This window comes from Rhinoderma darwinii (assembly GCF_050947455.1).
Source record: "Rhinoderma darwinii isolate aRhiDar2 chromosome 1 unlocalized genomic scaffold, aRhiDar2.hap1 SUPER_1_unloc_5, whole genome shotgun sequence".
In the NCBI taxonomy this organism is placed as follows: domain Eukaryota; kingdom Metazoa; phylum Chordata; class Amphibia; order Anura; family Rhinodermatidae; genus Rhinoderma; species Rhinoderma darwinii.
The window spans coordinates 41,781-56,097 of record NW_027461669.1 but is presented as its reverse complement, the minus strand read 5'-3'; the positions used below and the strand labels follow the sequence as shown (position 1 = coordinate 56,097).

At 41.7% G+C, this 14,317-nt stretch overlaps 64 pseudogenes; all 64 read right to left on the bottom strand.

Moving 5' to 3' along the window:
• Nucleotides 1–19: 19 nt before the first annotated feature.
• Nucleotides 20–138, bottom strand: LOC142673645 (5S ribosomal RNA; annotated as a pseudogene).
• A 67-nt stretch (nucleotides 139–205) lies between these two features.
• LOC142673301 (5S ribosomal RNA) lies at nucleotides 206–324 on the bottom strand (annotated as a pseudogene).
• Nucleotides 325–391: 67 nt separating this feature from the next.
• On the bottom strand, nucleotides 392–510 carry LOC142673621 (5S ribosomal RNA; annotated as a pseudogene).
• Nucleotides 511–577: 67 nt separating this feature from the next.
• Nucleotides 578–696, bottom strand: LOC142673763 (5S ribosomal RNA; annotated as a pseudogene).
• A 67-nt stretch (nucleotides 697–763) lies between these two features.
• On the bottom strand, nucleotides 764–882 carry LOC142673987 (5S ribosomal RNA; annotated as a pseudogene).
• A 67-nt stretch (nucleotides 883–949) lies between these two features.
• LOC142673377 (5S ribosomal RNA) lies at nucleotides 950–1,068 on the bottom strand (annotated as a pseudogene).
• A 67-nt stretch (nucleotides 1,069–1,135) lies between these two features.
• Nucleotides 1,136–1,254, bottom strand: LOC142673644 (5S ribosomal RNA; annotated as a pseudogene).
• Nucleotides 1,255–1,321: 67 nt separating this feature from the next.
• On the bottom strand, nucleotides 1,322–1,440 carry LOC142673300 (5S ribosomal RNA; annotated as a pseudogene).
• A 67-nt stretch (nucleotides 1,441–1,507) lies between these two features.
• Nucleotides 1,508–1,626, bottom strand: LOC142673369 (5S ribosomal RNA; annotated as a pseudogene).
• Nucleotides 1,627–1,693: 67 nt separating this feature from the next.
• LOC142673762 (5S ribosomal RNA) lies at nucleotides 1,694–1,812 on the bottom strand (annotated as a pseudogene).
• A 67-nt stretch (nucleotides 1,813–1,879) lies between these two features.
• On the bottom strand, nucleotides 1,880–1,998 carry LOC142673986 (5S ribosomal RNA; annotated as a pseudogene).
• A 67-nt stretch (nucleotides 1,999–2,065) lies between these two features.
• Nucleotides 2,066–2,184, bottom strand: LOC142674459 (5S ribosomal RNA; annotated as a pseudogene).
• Nucleotides 2,185–2,251: 67 nt separating this feature from the next.
• Nucleotides 2,252–2,370, bottom strand: LOC142674218 (5S ribosomal RNA; annotated as a pseudogene).
• Nucleotides 2,371–2,437: 67 nt separating this feature from the next.
• On the bottom strand, nucleotides 2,438–2,556 carry LOC142674545 (5S ribosomal RNA; annotated as a pseudogene).
• A 67-nt stretch (nucleotides 2,557–2,623) lies between these two features.
• On the bottom strand, nucleotides 2,624–2,742 carry LOC142673397 (5S ribosomal RNA; annotated as a pseudogene).
• A 252-nt stretch (nucleotides 2,743–2,994) lies between these two features.
• Nucleotides 2,995–3,113, bottom strand: LOC142674486 (5S ribosomal RNA; annotated as a pseudogene).
• Nucleotides 3,114–3,180: 67 nt separating this feature from the next.
• On the bottom strand, nucleotides 3,181–3,299 carry LOC142673626 (5S ribosomal RNA; annotated as a pseudogene).
• Nucleotides 3,300–3,366: 67 nt separating this feature from the next.
• Nucleotides 3,367–3,485, bottom strand: LOC142674544 (5S ribosomal RNA; annotated as a pseudogene).
• A 67-nt stretch (nucleotides 3,486–3,552) lies between these two features.
• Nucleotides 3,553–3,671, bottom strand: LOC142674588 (5S ribosomal RNA; annotated as a pseudogene).
• A 252-nt stretch (nucleotides 3,672–3,923) lies between these two features.
• Nucleotides 3,924–4,042, bottom strand: LOC142674485 (5S ribosomal RNA; annotated as a pseudogene).
• A 67-nt stretch (nucleotides 4,043–4,109) lies between these two features.
• LOC142673624 (5S ribosomal RNA) lies at nucleotides 4,110–4,228 on the bottom strand (annotated as a pseudogene).
• Nucleotides 4,229–4,295: 67 nt separating this feature from the next.
• On the bottom strand, nucleotides 4,296–4,414 carry LOC142673387 (5S ribosomal RNA; annotated as a pseudogene).
• Nucleotides 4,415–4,481: 67 nt separating this feature from the next.
• On the bottom strand, nucleotides 4,482–4,600 carry LOC142673432 (5S ribosomal RNA; annotated as a pseudogene).
• A 67-nt stretch (nucleotides 4,601–4,667) lies between these two features.
• LOC142673780 (5S ribosomal RNA) lies at nucleotides 4,668–4,786 on the bottom strand (annotated as a pseudogene).
• Nucleotides 4,787–4,853: 67 nt separating this feature from the next.
• LOC142673720 (5S ribosomal RNA) lies at nucleotides 4,854–4,972 on the bottom strand (annotated as a pseudogene).
• A 253-nt stretch (nucleotides 4,973–5,225) lies between these two features.
• On the bottom strand, nucleotides 5,226–5,344 carry LOC142674613 (5S ribosomal RNA; annotated as a pseudogene).
• Nucleotides 5,345–5,597: 253 nt separating this feature from the next.
• LOC142674529 (5S ribosomal RNA) lies at nucleotides 5,598–5,716 on the bottom strand (annotated as a pseudogene).
• A 67-nt stretch (nucleotides 5,717–5,783) lies between these two features.
• LOC142673595 (5S ribosomal RNA) lies at nucleotides 5,784–5,902 on the bottom strand (annotated as a pseudogene).
• Nucleotides 5,903–6,527: 625 nt separating this feature from the next.
• On the bottom strand, nucleotides 6,528–6,646 carry LOC142673265 (5S ribosomal RNA; annotated as a pseudogene).
• A 67-nt stretch (nucleotides 6,647–6,713) lies between these two features.
• Nucleotides 6,714–6,832, bottom strand: LOC142673747 (5S ribosomal RNA; annotated as a pseudogene).
• Nucleotides 6,833–6,899: 67 nt separating this feature from the next.
• LOC142673841 (5S ribosomal RNA) lies at nucleotides 6,900–7,018 on the bottom strand (annotated as a pseudogene).
• A 67-nt stretch (nucleotides 7,019–7,085) lies between these two features.
• Nucleotides 7,086–7,204, bottom strand: LOC142673522 (5S ribosomal RNA; annotated as a pseudogene).
• Nucleotides 7,205–7,271: 67 nt separating this feature from the next.
• On the bottom strand, nucleotides 7,272–7,390 carry LOC142673672 (5S ribosomal RNA; annotated as a pseudogene).
• Nucleotides 7,391–7,457: 67 nt separating this feature from the next.
• Nucleotides 7,458–7,576, bottom strand: LOC142673312 (5S ribosomal RNA; annotated as a pseudogene).
• A 253-nt stretch (nucleotides 7,577–7,829) lies between these two features.
• LOC142673791 (5S ribosomal RNA) lies at nucleotides 7,830–7,948 on the bottom strand (annotated as a pseudogene).
• Nucleotides 7,949–8,573: 625 nt separating this feature from the next.
• LOC142674383 (5S ribosomal RNA) lies at nucleotides 8,574–8,692 on the bottom strand (annotated as a pseudogene).
• Nucleotides 8,693–8,759: 67 nt separating this feature from the next.
• On the bottom strand, nucleotides 8,760–8,878 carry LOC142673218 (5S ribosomal RNA; annotated as a pseudogene).
• Nucleotides 8,879–8,945: 67 nt separating this feature from the next.
• Nucleotides 8,946–9,064, bottom strand: LOC142673719 (5S ribosomal RNA; annotated as a pseudogene).
• A 67-nt stretch (nucleotides 9,065–9,131) lies between these two features.
• LOC142673477 (5S ribosomal RNA) lies at nucleotides 9,132–9,250 on the bottom strand (annotated as a pseudogene).
• Nucleotides 9,251–9,317: 67 nt separating this feature from the next.
• Nucleotides 9,318–9,436, bottom strand: LOC142674639 (5S ribosomal RNA; annotated as a pseudogene).
• A 67-nt stretch (nucleotides 9,437–9,503) lies between these two features.
• Nucleotides 9,504–9,622, bottom strand: LOC142673655 (5S ribosomal RNA; annotated as a pseudogene).
• Nucleotides 9,623–9,689: 67 nt separating this feature from the next.
• On the bottom strand, nucleotides 9,690–9,808 carry LOC142673718 (5S ribosomal RNA; annotated as a pseudogene).
• Nucleotides 9,809–9,875: 67 nt separating this feature from the next.
• On the bottom strand, nucleotides 9,876–9,994 carry LOC142674176 (5S ribosomal RNA; annotated as a pseudogene).
• Nucleotides 9,995–10,061: 67 nt separating this feature from the next.
• LOC142674638 (5S ribosomal RNA) lies at nucleotides 10,062–10,180 on the bottom strand (annotated as a pseudogene).
• A 67-nt stretch (nucleotides 10,181–10,247) lies between these two features.
• On the bottom strand, nucleotides 10,248–10,366 carry LOC142673519 (5S ribosomal RNA; annotated as a pseudogene).
• Nucleotides 10,367–10,433: 67 nt separating this feature from the next.
• LOC142673717 (5S ribosomal RNA) lies at nucleotides 10,434–10,552 on the bottom strand (annotated as a pseudogene).
• A 67-nt stretch (nucleotides 10,553–10,619) lies between these two features.
• On the bottom strand, nucleotides 10,620–10,738 carry LOC142673518 (5S ribosomal RNA; annotated as a pseudogene).
• A 253-nt stretch (nucleotides 10,739–10,991) lies between these two features.
• On the bottom strand, nucleotides 10,992–11,110 carry LOC142673641 (5S ribosomal RNA; annotated as a pseudogene).
• A 67-nt stretch (nucleotides 11,111–11,177) lies between these two features.
• Nucleotides 11,178–11,296, bottom strand: LOC142673413 (5S ribosomal RNA; annotated as a pseudogene).
• A 67-nt stretch (nucleotides 11,297–11,363) lies between these two features.
• On the bottom strand, nucleotides 11,364–11,482 carry LOC142673337 (5S ribosomal RNA; annotated as a pseudogene).
• A 67-nt stretch (nucleotides 11,483–11,549) lies between these two features.
• Nucleotides 11,550–11,668, bottom strand: LOC142673333 (5S ribosomal RNA; annotated as a pseudogene).
• A 67-nt stretch (nucleotides 11,669–11,735) lies between these two features.
• On the bottom strand, nucleotides 11,736–11,854 carry LOC142673579 (5S ribosomal RNA; annotated as a pseudogene).
• Nucleotides 11,855–11,921: 67 nt separating this feature from the next.
• LOC142674648 (5S ribosomal RNA) lies at nucleotides 11,922–12,040 on the bottom strand (annotated as a pseudogene).
• A 67-nt stretch (nucleotides 12,041–12,107) lies between these two features.
• Nucleotides 12,108–12,226, bottom strand: LOC142673216 (5S ribosomal RNA; annotated as a pseudogene).
• A 253-nt stretch (nucleotides 12,227–12,479) lies between these two features.
• On the bottom strand, nucleotides 12,480–12,598 carry LOC142674629 (5S ribosomal RNA; annotated as a pseudogene).
• Nucleotides 12,599–12,665: 67 nt separating this feature from the next.
• On the bottom strand, nucleotides 12,666–12,784 carry LOC142674574 (5S ribosomal RNA; annotated as a pseudogene).
• Nucleotides 12,785–12,850: 66 nt separating this feature from the next.
• LOC142673872 (5S ribosomal RNA) lies at nucleotides 12,851–12,969 on the bottom strand (annotated as a pseudogene).
• A 67-nt stretch (nucleotides 12,970–13,036) lies between these two features.
• LOC142674345 (5S ribosomal RNA) lies at nucleotides 13,037–13,155 on the bottom strand (annotated as a pseudogene).
• Nucleotides 13,156–13,222: 67 nt separating this feature from the next.
• LOC142673817 (5S ribosomal RNA) lies at nucleotides 13,223–13,341 on the bottom strand (annotated as a pseudogene).
• A 67-nt stretch (nucleotides 13,342–13,408) lies between these two features.
• Nucleotides 13,409–13,527, bottom strand: LOC142673316 (5S ribosomal RNA; annotated as a pseudogene).
• Nucleotides 13,528–13,594: 67 nt separating this feature from the next.
• On the bottom strand, nucleotides 13,595–13,713 carry LOC142674382 (5S ribosomal RNA; annotated as a pseudogene).
• Nucleotides 13,714–13,779: 66 nt separating this feature from the next.
• Nucleotides 13,780–13,898, bottom strand: LOC142673535 (5S ribosomal RNA; annotated as a pseudogene).
• A 67-nt stretch (nucleotides 13,899–13,965) lies between these two features.
• Nucleotides 13,966–14,084, bottom strand: LOC142674172 (5S ribosomal RNA; annotated as a pseudogene).
• Nucleotides 14,085–14,152: 68 nt separating this feature from the next.
• LOC142673735 (5S ribosomal RNA) lies at nucleotides 14,153–14,271 on the bottom strand (annotated as a pseudogene).
• Between the last annotated feature and the right edge of the window lie 46 nt (nucleotides 14,272–14,317).

Here is a 14,317-nt window from a genome sequence, read left to right as displayed (position 1 = left end):
TCTAAACGACATAATAAAAAGTCAACCGCACCACGGATTCCCAGACAGTCTCCCACACTGGTACTAACGAGGCCTTAAGCTGTGTAACTTCTGCGATCTGACGAGAGCAGGCACATTCAGCTTAGAATGTCCATTGCCATTAAAAGCCTTAATCCATAGTCCTATTTAATCTATTGTGAAACAAAATCTAAACAACATAATAAAAAGTCAACCGCACCACGGATTCCCAGACAGTCTCCCACACTGGTATTAGCGAGGCCTTAAGCTGTGTAACTTCTGCGATCTGACGAGAGCAGGCACATTCAGCTTAGAATGGCCATTGACATTAAAAGCCTTAATCCATAGTCCTATTTAATCTATTGTGAAACAAAATCTAAACAACATAATAAAAAGTCAACCGCACCACGGATTCACAGACAGTCTCCCACACTGGTACTAGCAAGGCCTTAAGCTGTGTAACTTCTGCGATCTGACGAGAGCAGGGACATTCAGCTTAGAATGGCCATTGACATTAAATGCTTTAATCCATAGTCCTTTTTAATCGATTGTGAAACAAAATCTAAACGACATAATAAAAATTCAACCGCACCACGGATTCCCAGACAGTCTCCCACACTGGTACTAGCGAGGCCTTAAGATGTGTAACTTCTGCGATCTGACGAGAGCAGGCACATTCAGCTTAGAATGGCCATTGACGTTAAATGCTTTAATCCATAGTCCTATTTAATCTATTGTGAAACAAAATCTAAACGACATAATAAAAAGTCAACAACACCACGGATTCCCAGACAGTCTCCCACACTGGTACTAGCGAGGCGTTAAGCGGTGTAACTTCTGCGATCTAACGAGAGCAGGCACATTCAGCTTAGAATGGCCATTGACATTAAATGCTTTAATCCATAGTCCTTTTTAATCGATTGTGAAACAAAATCTAAACGACATAATAAAAAGTCAACCGCACCACGGATTCCCAGACAGTCTCCCACACTGGTAATAGCGAGGCCTTAAGCTGTGTAACTTCTGCGATCTGACGAGAGCAGGCACATTCAGCTTAGAATGGCCATTGACATTAAATGCTTTAATCCATAGTCCTTTTTAATCGATTGTGAAACAAAATCTAAACGACATAATAAAAAGTCAACCGCACCACGGATTCCCAGACAGTCTCCCACACTGGTACTAACGAGGCCTTAAGCTGTGTAACTTCTGCGATCTGACGAGAGCAGGCACATTCAGCTTAGAATGTCCATTGCCATTAAAAGCCTTAATCCATAGTCCTATTTAATCTATTGTGAAACAAAATCTAAACAACATAATAAAAAGTCAACCGCACCACGGATTCCCAGACAGTCTCCCACACTGGTATTAGCGAGGCCTTAAGCTGTGTAACTTCTGCGATCTGACGAGAGCAGGCACATTCAGCTTAGAATGGCCATTGACATTAAAAGCCTTAATCCATAGTCCTATTTAATCTATTGTGAAACAAAATCTAAACAACATAATAAAAAGTCAACCGCACCACGGATTCACAGACAGTCTCCCACACTGGTACTAGCGAGGCCTTAAGCTGTGTAACTTCTGCGATCTGACGAGAGCAGGGACATTCAGCTTAGAATGGCCATTGACATTAAATGCTTTAATCCATAGTCCTTTTTAATCGATTGTGAAACAAAATCTAAACGACATAATAAAAATTCAACCGCACCACGGATTCCCAGACAGTCTCCCACACTGGTACTAGCGAGGCCTTAAGATGTGTAACTTCTGCGATCTGACGAGAGCAGGCACATTCAGCTTAGAATGGCCATTGACATTAAATGCTTTAATCCATAGTCCTATTTAATCTATTGTGAAACAAAATCTAAACGACATAATAAAAAGTCAACAACACCACGGATTCCCAGACAGTCTCCCACACTGGTACTAGCGAGGCGTTAAGCGGTGTAACTTCTGCGATCTAACGAGAGCAGGCACATTCAGCTTAGAATGGCCATTGACATTAAATGCTTTAATCCATAGTCCTTTTTAATCGATTGTGAAACAAAATCTAAACGACATAATAAAAAGTCAACCGCACCACGGATTCCCAGAAAGTCTCCCACACTGGTACTAACGAGGCCTTAAGCTGTGTAACTTCTGCGATCTGACGAGAGCAGGCACATTCAGCTTAGAATGGCCATTGCCATTAAAAGCCTTAATCCATAGTCCTATTTAATCTATTGTGAAACAAAATCTAAACAACATAATAAAAAGTCAACCGCACCACGGATTCCCAGACAGTCTCCCACACTGGTACTAGCGAGGCCTTAAGCTGTGTAACTTCTGCGATCTGACGAGAGCAGGCGCATTCAGCTTAGAATGGCCATTGACATTAAATGCTTTAATCCATAGTCCTTTTTAATCGATTGTGAAACAAAATCTAAACGACATAATAAAAAGTCAACCGCACCACGGATTCCCAGACAGTCTCCCACACTGGTACTAACGAGGCCTTAAGCTGTGTAACTTCTGCGATCTGACGAGAGCAGGCACATTCAGCTTAGAATGGCCATTGCCATTAAAAGCCTTAATCCATAGTCCTATTTAATCTATTGTGAAACAAAATCTAAACAACATAATAAAAAGGCAACCGCACCACGGATTCCAAGACAGTCTCCCACACTAGTACTAGCGAGGCCTTAAGCTGTGTAACTTCTGCGATCTGACGAGAGCAGGCACATTCAGCTTAGAATGGCCATTGACATTAAATGCTTAATCCATAGTCCTTTTTAATCGATTGTGAAACAAAATCTAAACGACATAATAAAAATTCTACCGCACCACGGATTCCCAGACAGTCTCCAACACTGGTACTAGCGAGGCCATAAGCTGTGTAACTTCTGTGTTCTGACGAGAGCAGGCACATTCAGCTTAGAATGGCCATTGACGTTAAATGCTTTAATCCATAGTCCTATTTAATCTATTGTGAAACAAAATCTAAACGACATAATAAAAAGTCAACCGCACCACGGATTCCCAGACAGTCTCCCACACTGGTACTAGCAAGGCCTTAAGCTGTGTAACTTCTGCGATCTGACGAGAGCAGGCACATTCAGCTTAGAATGGCCATTGACATTAAATGTTTTAATCCATAGTCCTTTTTAATTGATTGTGAAACAAAATCTAAACGACATAATAAAAATTCAACCGCACCACGGATTCCCAGACAGTCTCCCACACTGGTACTAGCGAGGCCTTAAGCTGTGTAACTTTTGCGATCTGACGAGAGCAGGCACATTCAGCTTAGAATGGCCATTGACAATAAATGCTTTAATCCATAGTCCTTTTTAATCGATTGTGAAACAAAATCTAAACGACATAATAAAAAGTCAACCGCACCACGGATTCCCAGACAGTCTCCCACACTGGTACTAACGAGGCCTTAAGCTGTGTAACTTCTGCGATCTGACGAGAGCAGGCACATTCAGCTTAGAATGGCCATTGCCATTAAAAGCCTTAATCCATAGTCCTATTTAATCTATTGTGAAACAAAATCTAAACAACATAATAAAAAGTCAACCGCACCACGGATTCCCAGACAGTCTCCCACACTAGTACTAGCGAGGCCTTAAGCTGTGTAACTTCTGCGATCTGACGAGAGCAGGCACATTCAGCTTAGAATGGCCATTGACATTAAATGCTTAATCCATAGTCCTTTTTAATCGATTGTGAAACAAAATCTAAACGACATAATAAAAATTCTACCGCACCACGGATTCCCAGACAGTCTCCAACACTGGTACTAGCGAGGCCATAAGCTGTGTAACTTCTGTGTTCTGACGAGAGCAGGCACATTCAGCTTAGAATGGCCATTGACGTTAAATGCTTTAATCCATAGTCCTATTTAATCTATTGTGAAACAAAATCTAAACGACATAATAAAAAGTCAACCGCACCACGGATTCCCAGACAGTCTCCCACACTGGTACTAGCAAGGCCTTAAGCTGTGTAACTTCTGCGATCTGACGAGAGCAGGCACATTCAGCTTAGAATGGCCATTGACTTTAAATGTTTTAATCCATAGTCCTTTTTAATTGATTGTGAAACAAAATCTAAACGACATAATAAAAATTCAACCGCACCACGGATTCCCAGACAGTCTCCCACACTGGTACTAGCGAGGCCTTAAGCTGTGTAACTTTTGCGATCTGACGAGAGCAGGCACATTCAGCTTAGAATGGCCATTGACAATAAATGCTTTAATCCATAGTCCTTTTTAATCGATTGTGAAACAAAATCTAAACGACATAATAAAAAGGCAACCGCACCACGGATTCCCAGACAGTCTCCCACACTGGTACTAGCGAGGCCTTAAGCTGTGTAACTTCTGCGATCTGACGAGAGCAGGCACATTCAGCTTAGAATGGCCATAGACATTAAATGCTTTAATCCATAGTCCTTTTTAATCGATTGTGAAACAAAATCTAAACGACATCATAAAAAGTCAACCGCACCACGGATTCCCAGACAGTCTCCCACACTGGTACTAGCGAGGCCTTAAGCTGTGTAACTTCTGCGATCTGACGAGGGCAGGGACATTCAGCTTAGAATGGCCATTGACATCAAATGCTTTAATCCATAGTCCTTTTTAATCGATTGTGAAACAAAATCTAAACGACATAATAAAAATTCAACCGCACCACGGATTCCCAGACAGTCTCCCACACTGGTACTAGCGAGGCCTTAAGCTGTGTAACTTCTGCGATCTGACGAGAGCAGGCACATTCAGCTTAGAATGGCCTTTGACGTTAAATGCTTTAATCCATAGTCCTATTTAATCTATTGTGAAACAAAATGTAAACGACATAATAAAAAGTCAACCGCACCACGGATTCCCAGACAGTCTCCCACACTGGTACTAGCGAGGCGTTAAGCTGTGTAACTTCTGCGATCTAACGAGAGCAGGCACATTCAGCTTAGAATGGCCATTGACATTAAATGCTTTAATCCATAGTCCTTTTTAATCGATTGTGAAACAAAATCTAAACAACATAATAAAAAGTCAACCGCACCACGGATTCCCAGACACTCTCCCACACTGGTACTAGCGAGGGCTTAAGCTGTGTAACTTCTGCGATCTAACGAGAGCATGCACATTCAGCTTAGAATTGCCATTGACATTAAATGCTTTAATCCATAGTCCTTTTTAATCGATTGTGAAACAAAATCTAAACGACATAATAAAAAGTCTACCGCACCACGGATTCCCAGACAGTCTCCCACACTGGTACTAGCGAAGCCTTAAGCTGTGTAACTTCTGCGTTCTGACGAGAGCAGGAACATTCAGCTTAGAATGGCCATTGACGTTAAATGCTTTAATCCATAGTCCTATTTAATCTATTGTGAAACAAAATCTAAACGACATAATAAAAAGTCAACCACACCATGGATTCCCAGACAGTCTCCCACACTGGTACTAGCGAGGCCTTAAGCTGTGTAACTTCTGCGATATGACGAGAGCAGGCACATTCAGCTTAGAATGGCCATTGACATTAAATGCTTTAATCCATAGTCCTTTTTAATCGATTATGAAACAAAATCTAAACGACATAATAAAAAGTCAACCGCACCACGGATTCCCAGACAGTCTCCCACACTGGTACTAGCGAAGCCTTAAGCTGTGTAACTTCTGCGATCTGACGAGAGCAGGCACATTCAGCTTAGAATGGCCATTGACGTTAAATGTTTTAATCCATAGTCCTTTTTAATCGATTGTGAAACAACATCTAAACGACATAATAAAAAGTCAACCGCACCACGGATTCCCAGACAGTCTCCCACACTGGTACTAGCGAGGCCTTAAGCTGTGTATCTTCTGCGTTCTGACGAGCGCAGGCACATTCAGCTTAGAATGGCCATTGACGTTTAATGCTTTAATCCATAGTCCTATTTAATCTATTGTGAAACAAAATCTAAACGACATAATAAAAAGTCATCCGCACCACGGATTCCCAGACAGTCTCCCACACTGGTACTAGCAAAGCCTTAAGCTGTGTAACTTCTGCAATCTGACGAGAGCAGGCACATTCAGCTTAGAATGGCCATTGACATTAAATGCTTTAATCCATAGTCCTTTTTAATCGATTGTGAAACAAAATCTAAACAACATAATAAAAAGGCAACCGCACCACAGATTCCCAGACAGTCTCCCACACTGTTACTAGCAAGGCCTTAAGCTGTGTAACTTCTGCGATCTGACGAGAGCAGGGACATTCAGCTTAGAATGGCCATTGACATTAAATGCTTTAATCCATAGTCCTTTTTAATCGATTGTGAAACAAAATCAAAACGACATAATAAAAATTCAACCGCACCACGGATTCCCAGACAGTCTCCCACACTGGTACTAGCGAGGCGTTAAGCTGTGTAACTTCTGCGATCTAACGAGAGCAGGCACATTTAGCTTAGAATGGCCATTGACACTAAATGCTTTAATCCATAGTCCTTTTTAATCGATTGTGAAACAAAATCTAAACGACATAATAAAAAGTCAACCGCACCACGGATTCCCAGACAGTCTCCCACTAAGGTACTAGCGAGGCCTTAAGCTGTGTAACTTCTGCGATCTGACGAGAGCAGACACATTCAGCTTAGAATGGCCATTGACATTAAATGCTTTAATCCATAGTCCTTTTTAATCGATTGTGAAACAAAATCTAAACGACATAATAAAAAGTCAACCGCACCACGGATTCCCAGACAGTCTCCCACACTGGTACTAGCGAGGCCTTAAGCTGTGTAACTTCTGCGATCTGACGAGAGCAGGCACATTCAGCTTAGAATGGCCATTGACGTTAAATGCTTTAATCCATAGTCCTATTTAATCTATTGTGAAACAAAATCTAAACGACATAATAAAAAGTCAACCGCACCACGGATTCCCAGACAGTCTCCCACAATGGTACTAGCGAGGCCTTAAGCTGTGTAACTTCTGCGATCTGACGAGAGCAGACACATTCAGCTTAGAATGGCCATTGAGATTACATGCTTTAATCCATAGTCCTTTTTAATCGATTGTGAAACAAAATCTAAACGACATAATAAAAAGTCAACCGCACCACGGATTCCCAGACAGTCTCCCACACTGGTACTAGCGAGGGCTTAAGCTGTGTAACTTCTGCGATCTGACGAGAGCAGGGACATTCAGCTTAGAATGGCCATTGACATTAAAAGCCTTAATCCATACTCCTATTTAATCTATTGTGAAACAAAATCTAAACAACATAATAAAAAGTCAACCGCACCACGGATTCCCAGACAGTCTCCCACACTGGTACTAGCGAGGCCTTAAGCTGTGTAACTTCTGCGATCTGACGAGAGCAGGGACATTCAGCTTAGAGTGGCCATTGCCATTAAGTGCTTTAATCCATAGTCCTTTTTAATCGATTGTGAAACAAAATCTAAACGACATAATAAAAATTCAACCGCACCACGGATTCCCAGACAGTTTCCCACACTGGTACTAGCGAGGCCTTAAGCTGTGTAACTTCTGCGTTCTGACGAGAGCAGGCACATTCAGCTTAGAATGGCCATTGATGTTTAATGCTTTAATCCATAGTCCTATTTAATCTATTGTGAAACAAAATCTAAACGACATAATAAAAAGTCATCCGCACCACGGATTCCCAGACAGTCTCCCACACTGGTACTAGCAAAGCCTTAAGCTGTGTAAATTCTGCGATCTGACGAGAGCAGGCACATTCAGCTTAGAATGGCCATTGACATTAAATGCTTTAATCCATAGTCCTTTTTAATCGATTGTGAAACAAAATCTAAACGACATAATAAATAGGCAACCGCACCACGGTTTCCCAGACAGTCTCCCACACTGGTACTAGCGAGGCCTTAAGCTGTGTAACTTCTGCAGTCTGACGAGAGCAGGCACATTCAGCTTAGAATGGCCATTGACATTAAATGCTTTAATCCATAGTCCTTTTTAATCGATTGTGAAACAAAATCTAAACAACATAATAAAAAGTCAACCGCACCACGGATTCCCAGACAGTCTCCCACACTGTTACTAGCAAGGCCTTAAGCTGTGTAACTTCTGCGATCTGACGAGAGCAGGGACATTCAGCTTAGAATGGTCATTGACATTAAATGCTTTAATCCATAGTCCTTTTTAATCGATTGTGAAACAAAATCAAAACGACATAATAAAAATTCAACCGCACCACGGATTCCCAGACAGTCTCCCACACTGGTACTAGCGAGGCGTTAAGCTGTGTAACTTCTGCGATCTAACGAGAGCAGGCACATTTAGCTTAGAATGGCCATTGACACTAAATGCTTTAATCCATAGTCCTTTTTAATCGATTGTGAAACAAAATCTAAACGACATAATAAAAAGTCAACCGCACCATGGATTCCCAGACAGTCTCCCACACTGGTACTAGCGAGGCCTTAAGCTGTGTAACTTCTGCGATCTGACGAGAGCAGACACATTCAGCTTCGAATGGCCATTGACATTACATGCTTTAATCCATAGTCCTTTTTAATCGATTGTGAAACAAAATCTAAACGACATAACAAAAAGTCAACCGCACCACGGATTCCCAGACAGTCTCCCACACTGGTACTAGCGAGGCCTTAAGCTGTGTAACTTCTGCGATCTGACGAGAGCAGGGACATTCAGCTTAGAATGGCCATTGACATTAAATGCTTTAATCCATAGTCCTTTTTAATCGATTGTGAAACAAAATCTAAACGACATAATAAAAATTCAACCGCACCACGGATTCCCAGACAGTCTCCCACACTGGTACTAGCGAGGCCTTAAGCTGTGTAACTTCTGCGATCTGACGAGAGCAGGCACATTCAGCTTAGAATGGCCATTGACGTTAAATGCTTTAATCCATAGTCCTATTTAATCTATTGTGAAACAAAATCTAAACGACATAATAAAAAGTCAACCGCACCACGGATTCCCAGACAGTCTCCCACACTGGTACTAGCGAGGCGTTAAGCTGTGTAACTTCTGCGATCTAACGAGAGCAGGCACATTCAGCTTAGAATGGCCATTGACATTAAATGCTTTAATCCATAGTCCTTTTTAATCGATTGTGAAACAAAATCTAAACGACATAATAAAAAGTCAACCGCACCACGGATTCCCAGACAGTCTCCCACACTGGTACTAGCGAGGCCTTAAGCTGTATAACTTCTGCGATCTGACGAGAGCAGGCACATTCAGCTTAGAATGGCCATTGACATTAAATGCGTTAATCCATAGTCCTTTTTAATCGATTGTGAAACAAAATCTAAATGACATAATAAAAAGTCAACCGCACCACGGATTCCCAGACAGTCTCCCACACTGGTACTAGCGAGGCCTTAAACTGTGTAACTTCTGCGATCTGACGAGAGCAGGGACATTCAGCTTAGAATGGCCATTGACATTAAATGCTTTAATCCATAGTCCTTTTTAATCGATTGCGAAACAAAATCTAAACGACATAATAAAAATTCAACCGCACCACGGATTCCCAGACAGTCTCCCACACTGGTACTAGCGAGACCTTAAGCTGTGTAACTTCTGCGATCTGACGAGAGCAGGCACATTCAGCTTAGAATGGCCATTGACGTTAAATGCTTTAATCCATAGTCCTATTTAATCTATTGTGAAACAAAATCTAAACGACATAATAAAAAGTCAACCGCACCACGGATTCCCAGACAGTCTCCCACACTGGTACTAGCGAGGCGTTAAGCTGTGTAACTTCTGCGATCTAACGAGAGCAGGCACATTCAGCTTAGAATGGCCATTGACTTTAAATGCTTTAATCCATAGTCCTTTTTAATCGATTGTGAAACAAAATCTAAACGACATAATAAAAAGGCAACCGCACCACGGATTCCCAGGCAGTCTTCCACACTGGTACTAGCGAGGCCTTAAGCTGTGTAACTTCTGCGATCTGACGAGGGCAGGCACATTCAGCTTAGAATGGCCATTGATATTAAATGCGTTAATCCATAGTCCTTTTTAATCGATTGTGAAACAAAATCTAAATGACATAATAAAAAGTCAACCGCACCACGGATTCCCAGACAGTCTCCCACACTGGTACTAGCGAGGCCTTAAACTGTGTAACTTCTGCGATCTGACGAGAGCAGGGACATTCAGCTTAGAATGGCCATTGACATTAAATGCTTTAATCCATAGTCCTTTTTAATCGATTGTGAAACAAAATCTAAACGACATAATAAAAATTCAACCGCACCACGGATTCCCAGACAGTCTCCCACACTGGTACTAGCGAGGCCTTAAGCTGTGTAACTTCTGCGATCTGACGAGAGCAGGCAAATTCAGCTTAGAATGGCCATTGAGGTTAAATGCTTTAATCCATAGTCCTATTTAATCTATTGTGAAACAAAATCTAAACGACATAATAAAAAGTCAACCGCACCACGGATTCCCAGACAGTCTCCCACACTGGTACTAGCGAGGCGTTAAGCTGTGTAACTTCTGCGATCTAACGAGAGCAGGCACATTCAGCTTAGAATGGCCATTGACATTAAATGCTTTAATCCATAGTCCTTTTTAATCGATTGTGAAACAAAATCTAAACGACATAATAAAAATTCAACCGCACCACGGATTCCCAGACAGTCTCCCACACTGGTACTAGCGAGGCCTTAAGCTGTGTAACTTCTGCGATCTGACGAGAGCAGGCAAATTCAGCTTAGAATGGCCATTGAGGTTAAATGCTTTAATCCATAGTCCTATTTAATCTATTGTGAAACAAAATCTAAACGACATAATAAAAAGTCAACCGCACCACGGATTCCCAGACAGTCTCCCACACTGGTACTAGCGAGGCGTTAAGCTGTGTAACTTCTGCGATCTGACGAGAGCAGGCAAATTCAGCTTAGAATGGCCATTGAGGTTAAATGCTTTAATCCATAGTCCTTTTTAATCGATTGTGAAACAAAATCTAAACGACATAATAAAAAGGCAACCGCACCACGGATTCCCAGACAGTCTCCCACACTGGTACTAGCGAGGCCGTAAGCTGTGTAACTTCTGCGATCTGACGAGAGCAGGCACATTCAGCTTAGAATGGCCATTGACATTAAAAGCCTTAATCCATAGTCCTATTTAATTTATTGTGAAACAAAATCTAAACAACATAATAAAAAGTCAACCGCACCACGGATTCCCAGACAGTCTCCCACACTGGTACTAGCTAGGCCTTAAGCTGTGTAACTTCTGCGATCTGACGAGAGCAGGGACATTCAGCTTAGAATGGCCATTGACATTAAATGTTTTAATACATAGTCCTTTTTAATCGATTGTGAAACAAAATCTAAACGACATAATAAAAATTCAACCGCACCACGGATTCCCAGACAGTTTCCCACACTGGTACTAGCGAGGCCTTAAGCTGTGTAACTTCTGCGTTCTGACGAGAGCAGGCACATTCAGCTTAGAATGGCCATTGACGTTAAATGCTTTAATCCATAGTCCTATTTAATCTATTGTGAAACAAAATCTAAACGACATAATAAAAAGTCAACCGCACCACGGATTCCCAGACAGTCTCCCACACTGGTACTAGCAAAGCCTTAAGCTGTGTAACTTCTGCGATCTGACGAGAGCAGGCACATTCAGCTTAGAATGGCCATTGACATTAAATGCTTTAATCCATAGTCCTTTTTAATCGATTGTGAAACAAAATCTAAACGACATAATAAAAAGTCAACCGCACCACAGATTCCCAGACAGTCTCCCACACTGGTACTAGCGAGACCTTAAGCTGTGTAACTTCTGCGGTCTGACGAGAGCAGGCACATTCAGCTTAGAATGGCCATTGACATTAAAAGCCTTAATCCATAGTCCTATTTAATCTATTGTGAAACAAAATCTAAACAACATAATAAAAAGTCAACCGCACCACGGATTCCCAGACAGTTTCCCACACTGGTACTAGCGAGGCCTTAAGCTGTGTAACTTCTGCGATCTGACGAGAGCAGGGACATTCAGCTTAGAATGGCCATTGACATTAAATGCTTTAATCCATAGTCCTTTTTAATCGATTGTGAAACAAAATCTAAACGACATAATAAAAATTCAACCGCACCACGGATTCCCAGACAGTCTCCCACACTGGTACTAGCGAGGCCTTAAGCTGTGTAACTTCTGCGATCTGACGAGAGCAGGCACATTCAGCTTAGAATGGCCATTGACGTTAAATGCTTTAATCCATAGTCCTATTTAATCTATTGTGAAACAAAATCTAAACGACATAATAAAAAGTCAACCACACCACGGATTCCCAGACAGTCTCCCACACTGGTACTAGCGAGGCGTTAAGCTGTGTAACTTCTGCGATCTAACGAGAGCAGGCACATTCAGCTTAGAATGGCCATTGCCATTAAAAGCCTTAATCCATAGTCATATTTAATCTATTGTGAAACAAAATCTAAACAACATAATAAAAAGTCAACCGCACCACGGATTCCCAGACAGTCTTCCACACTGGTACTAGCGAGGCCTTAAGCTGTGTAACTTCTGCGATCTGACGAGAGCAGGCACATTCAGCTTAGAATGGCCATTGACATTAAATGCTTTAATCCATAGTCCTTTTTAATCGATTGTGAAACAAAATCTAAACAACATAATAAAAAGTCAACCGCACCACGGATTCCCAGACAGTCTCCCACACTAGTACTAGCGAGGCCTTAAGCTGTGTAACTTCTGCGATCTGACGAGAGCAGGCACATTCAGCTTAGAATGGCCATTGACATTAAATGCTTAATCCATAGTCCTTTTTAATCGATTGTGAAACAAAATCTAAACGACATAATAAAAATTCTACCGCACCACGGATTCCCAGACAGTCTCCAACACTGGTACTAGCGAGGCCTTAAGCTGTGTAACTTCTGCGTTCTGAGGAGAGCAGGCACATTCAGCTTAGAATGGCCATTGATGTTAAATGCTTTAATCCATAGTCCTATTTAATCTATTGTGAAACAAAATCTAAACGACATAATAAAAAGTCAACCGCACCACGGATTCCCAGACAGTCTCCCACACTGGTACTAGCAAGGCCTTAAGCTGTGTAACTTCTGCGATCTGATGAGAGCAGGCACATTCAGCTTAGAATGGCCATTGACATTAAATGTTTTAATCCATAGTCCTTTTTAATTGATTGTGAAACAAAATCTAAACGACATAATAAAAAGTCAACCGCACCACGGATTCCCAGACAGTCTCCCACACTGGTACTAGCGAGGCCTTAAGCTGTGTAACTTTTGCGATCTGACGAAAGCAAGCACATTCATCTTAGAATGGCCATTGACAATAAATGCTTTAATCCATAGTCCTTTTTAATCGATTGTGAAACAAAATCTAAACGACATAATAAAAAGTCAACCGCACCACGGATTCCCAGACAGTCTCCCACACTGGTACTAGCGAGGCCTTAAGCTGTGTAATTTCTGCGATCTGACGAGAGCAGGGACATTCAGCTTAGAATGGCCATTGCCATTAAAAGCCTTAATCCATAGTCCTATTTAATCTATTGTGAAACAAAATCTAAACAACATAATAAAAAGTCAACCGCACCACGGATTCCCAGACAGTCTCCCACACTGGTACTAGCGAGGCCTTAAGCTGTGTAACTTCTGCGATCTGACGAGAGCAGGGACATTCAGCTTAGAATGGCCATTGACATTAAATGCTTAATCCATAGTCCTTTTTAATCGATTGTGAAACAAAATCTAAACGACATAATAAAAAGTCAACCGCACCACGGATTCCCAGACAGTCTCCAACACTGGTACTAGCGAGGCTTTAAGCTGTGTAACTTCTGCGTTCTGACGAGAGCAGGCACATTCAGCTTAGAATGGCCATTGACGTTAAATGCTTTAATCCATAGTCCTATTTAATCTATTGTGAAACAAAATCTAAACGACATAATAAAAAGGCAACCGCACCACGGATTCCCAGACTGTCTCCCACACTGGTACTAGCAAGGCCTTAAGCTGTGTAACTTCTGCGATCTGACGAGAGCAGGCACATTCAGCTTAGAACGGCCATTGACATTAAATGCTTTTCATCCATAGTCCTTTTTAATTGATTGTGAAACAAAATCTAAACGACATAATAAAAAGTCAACCGCACCACGGATTCCCAGACAGTCTCCCACACTGGTACTAGCGAGGCCTTAAGCTGTGTAACTTCTGCGATCTGACGAGAGCAGGCACATTCAGCTTAGAATGGCCATTGACAATAAATGCTTTAATCCATAGTCCTTTTTAATCGATTGTGAAACAA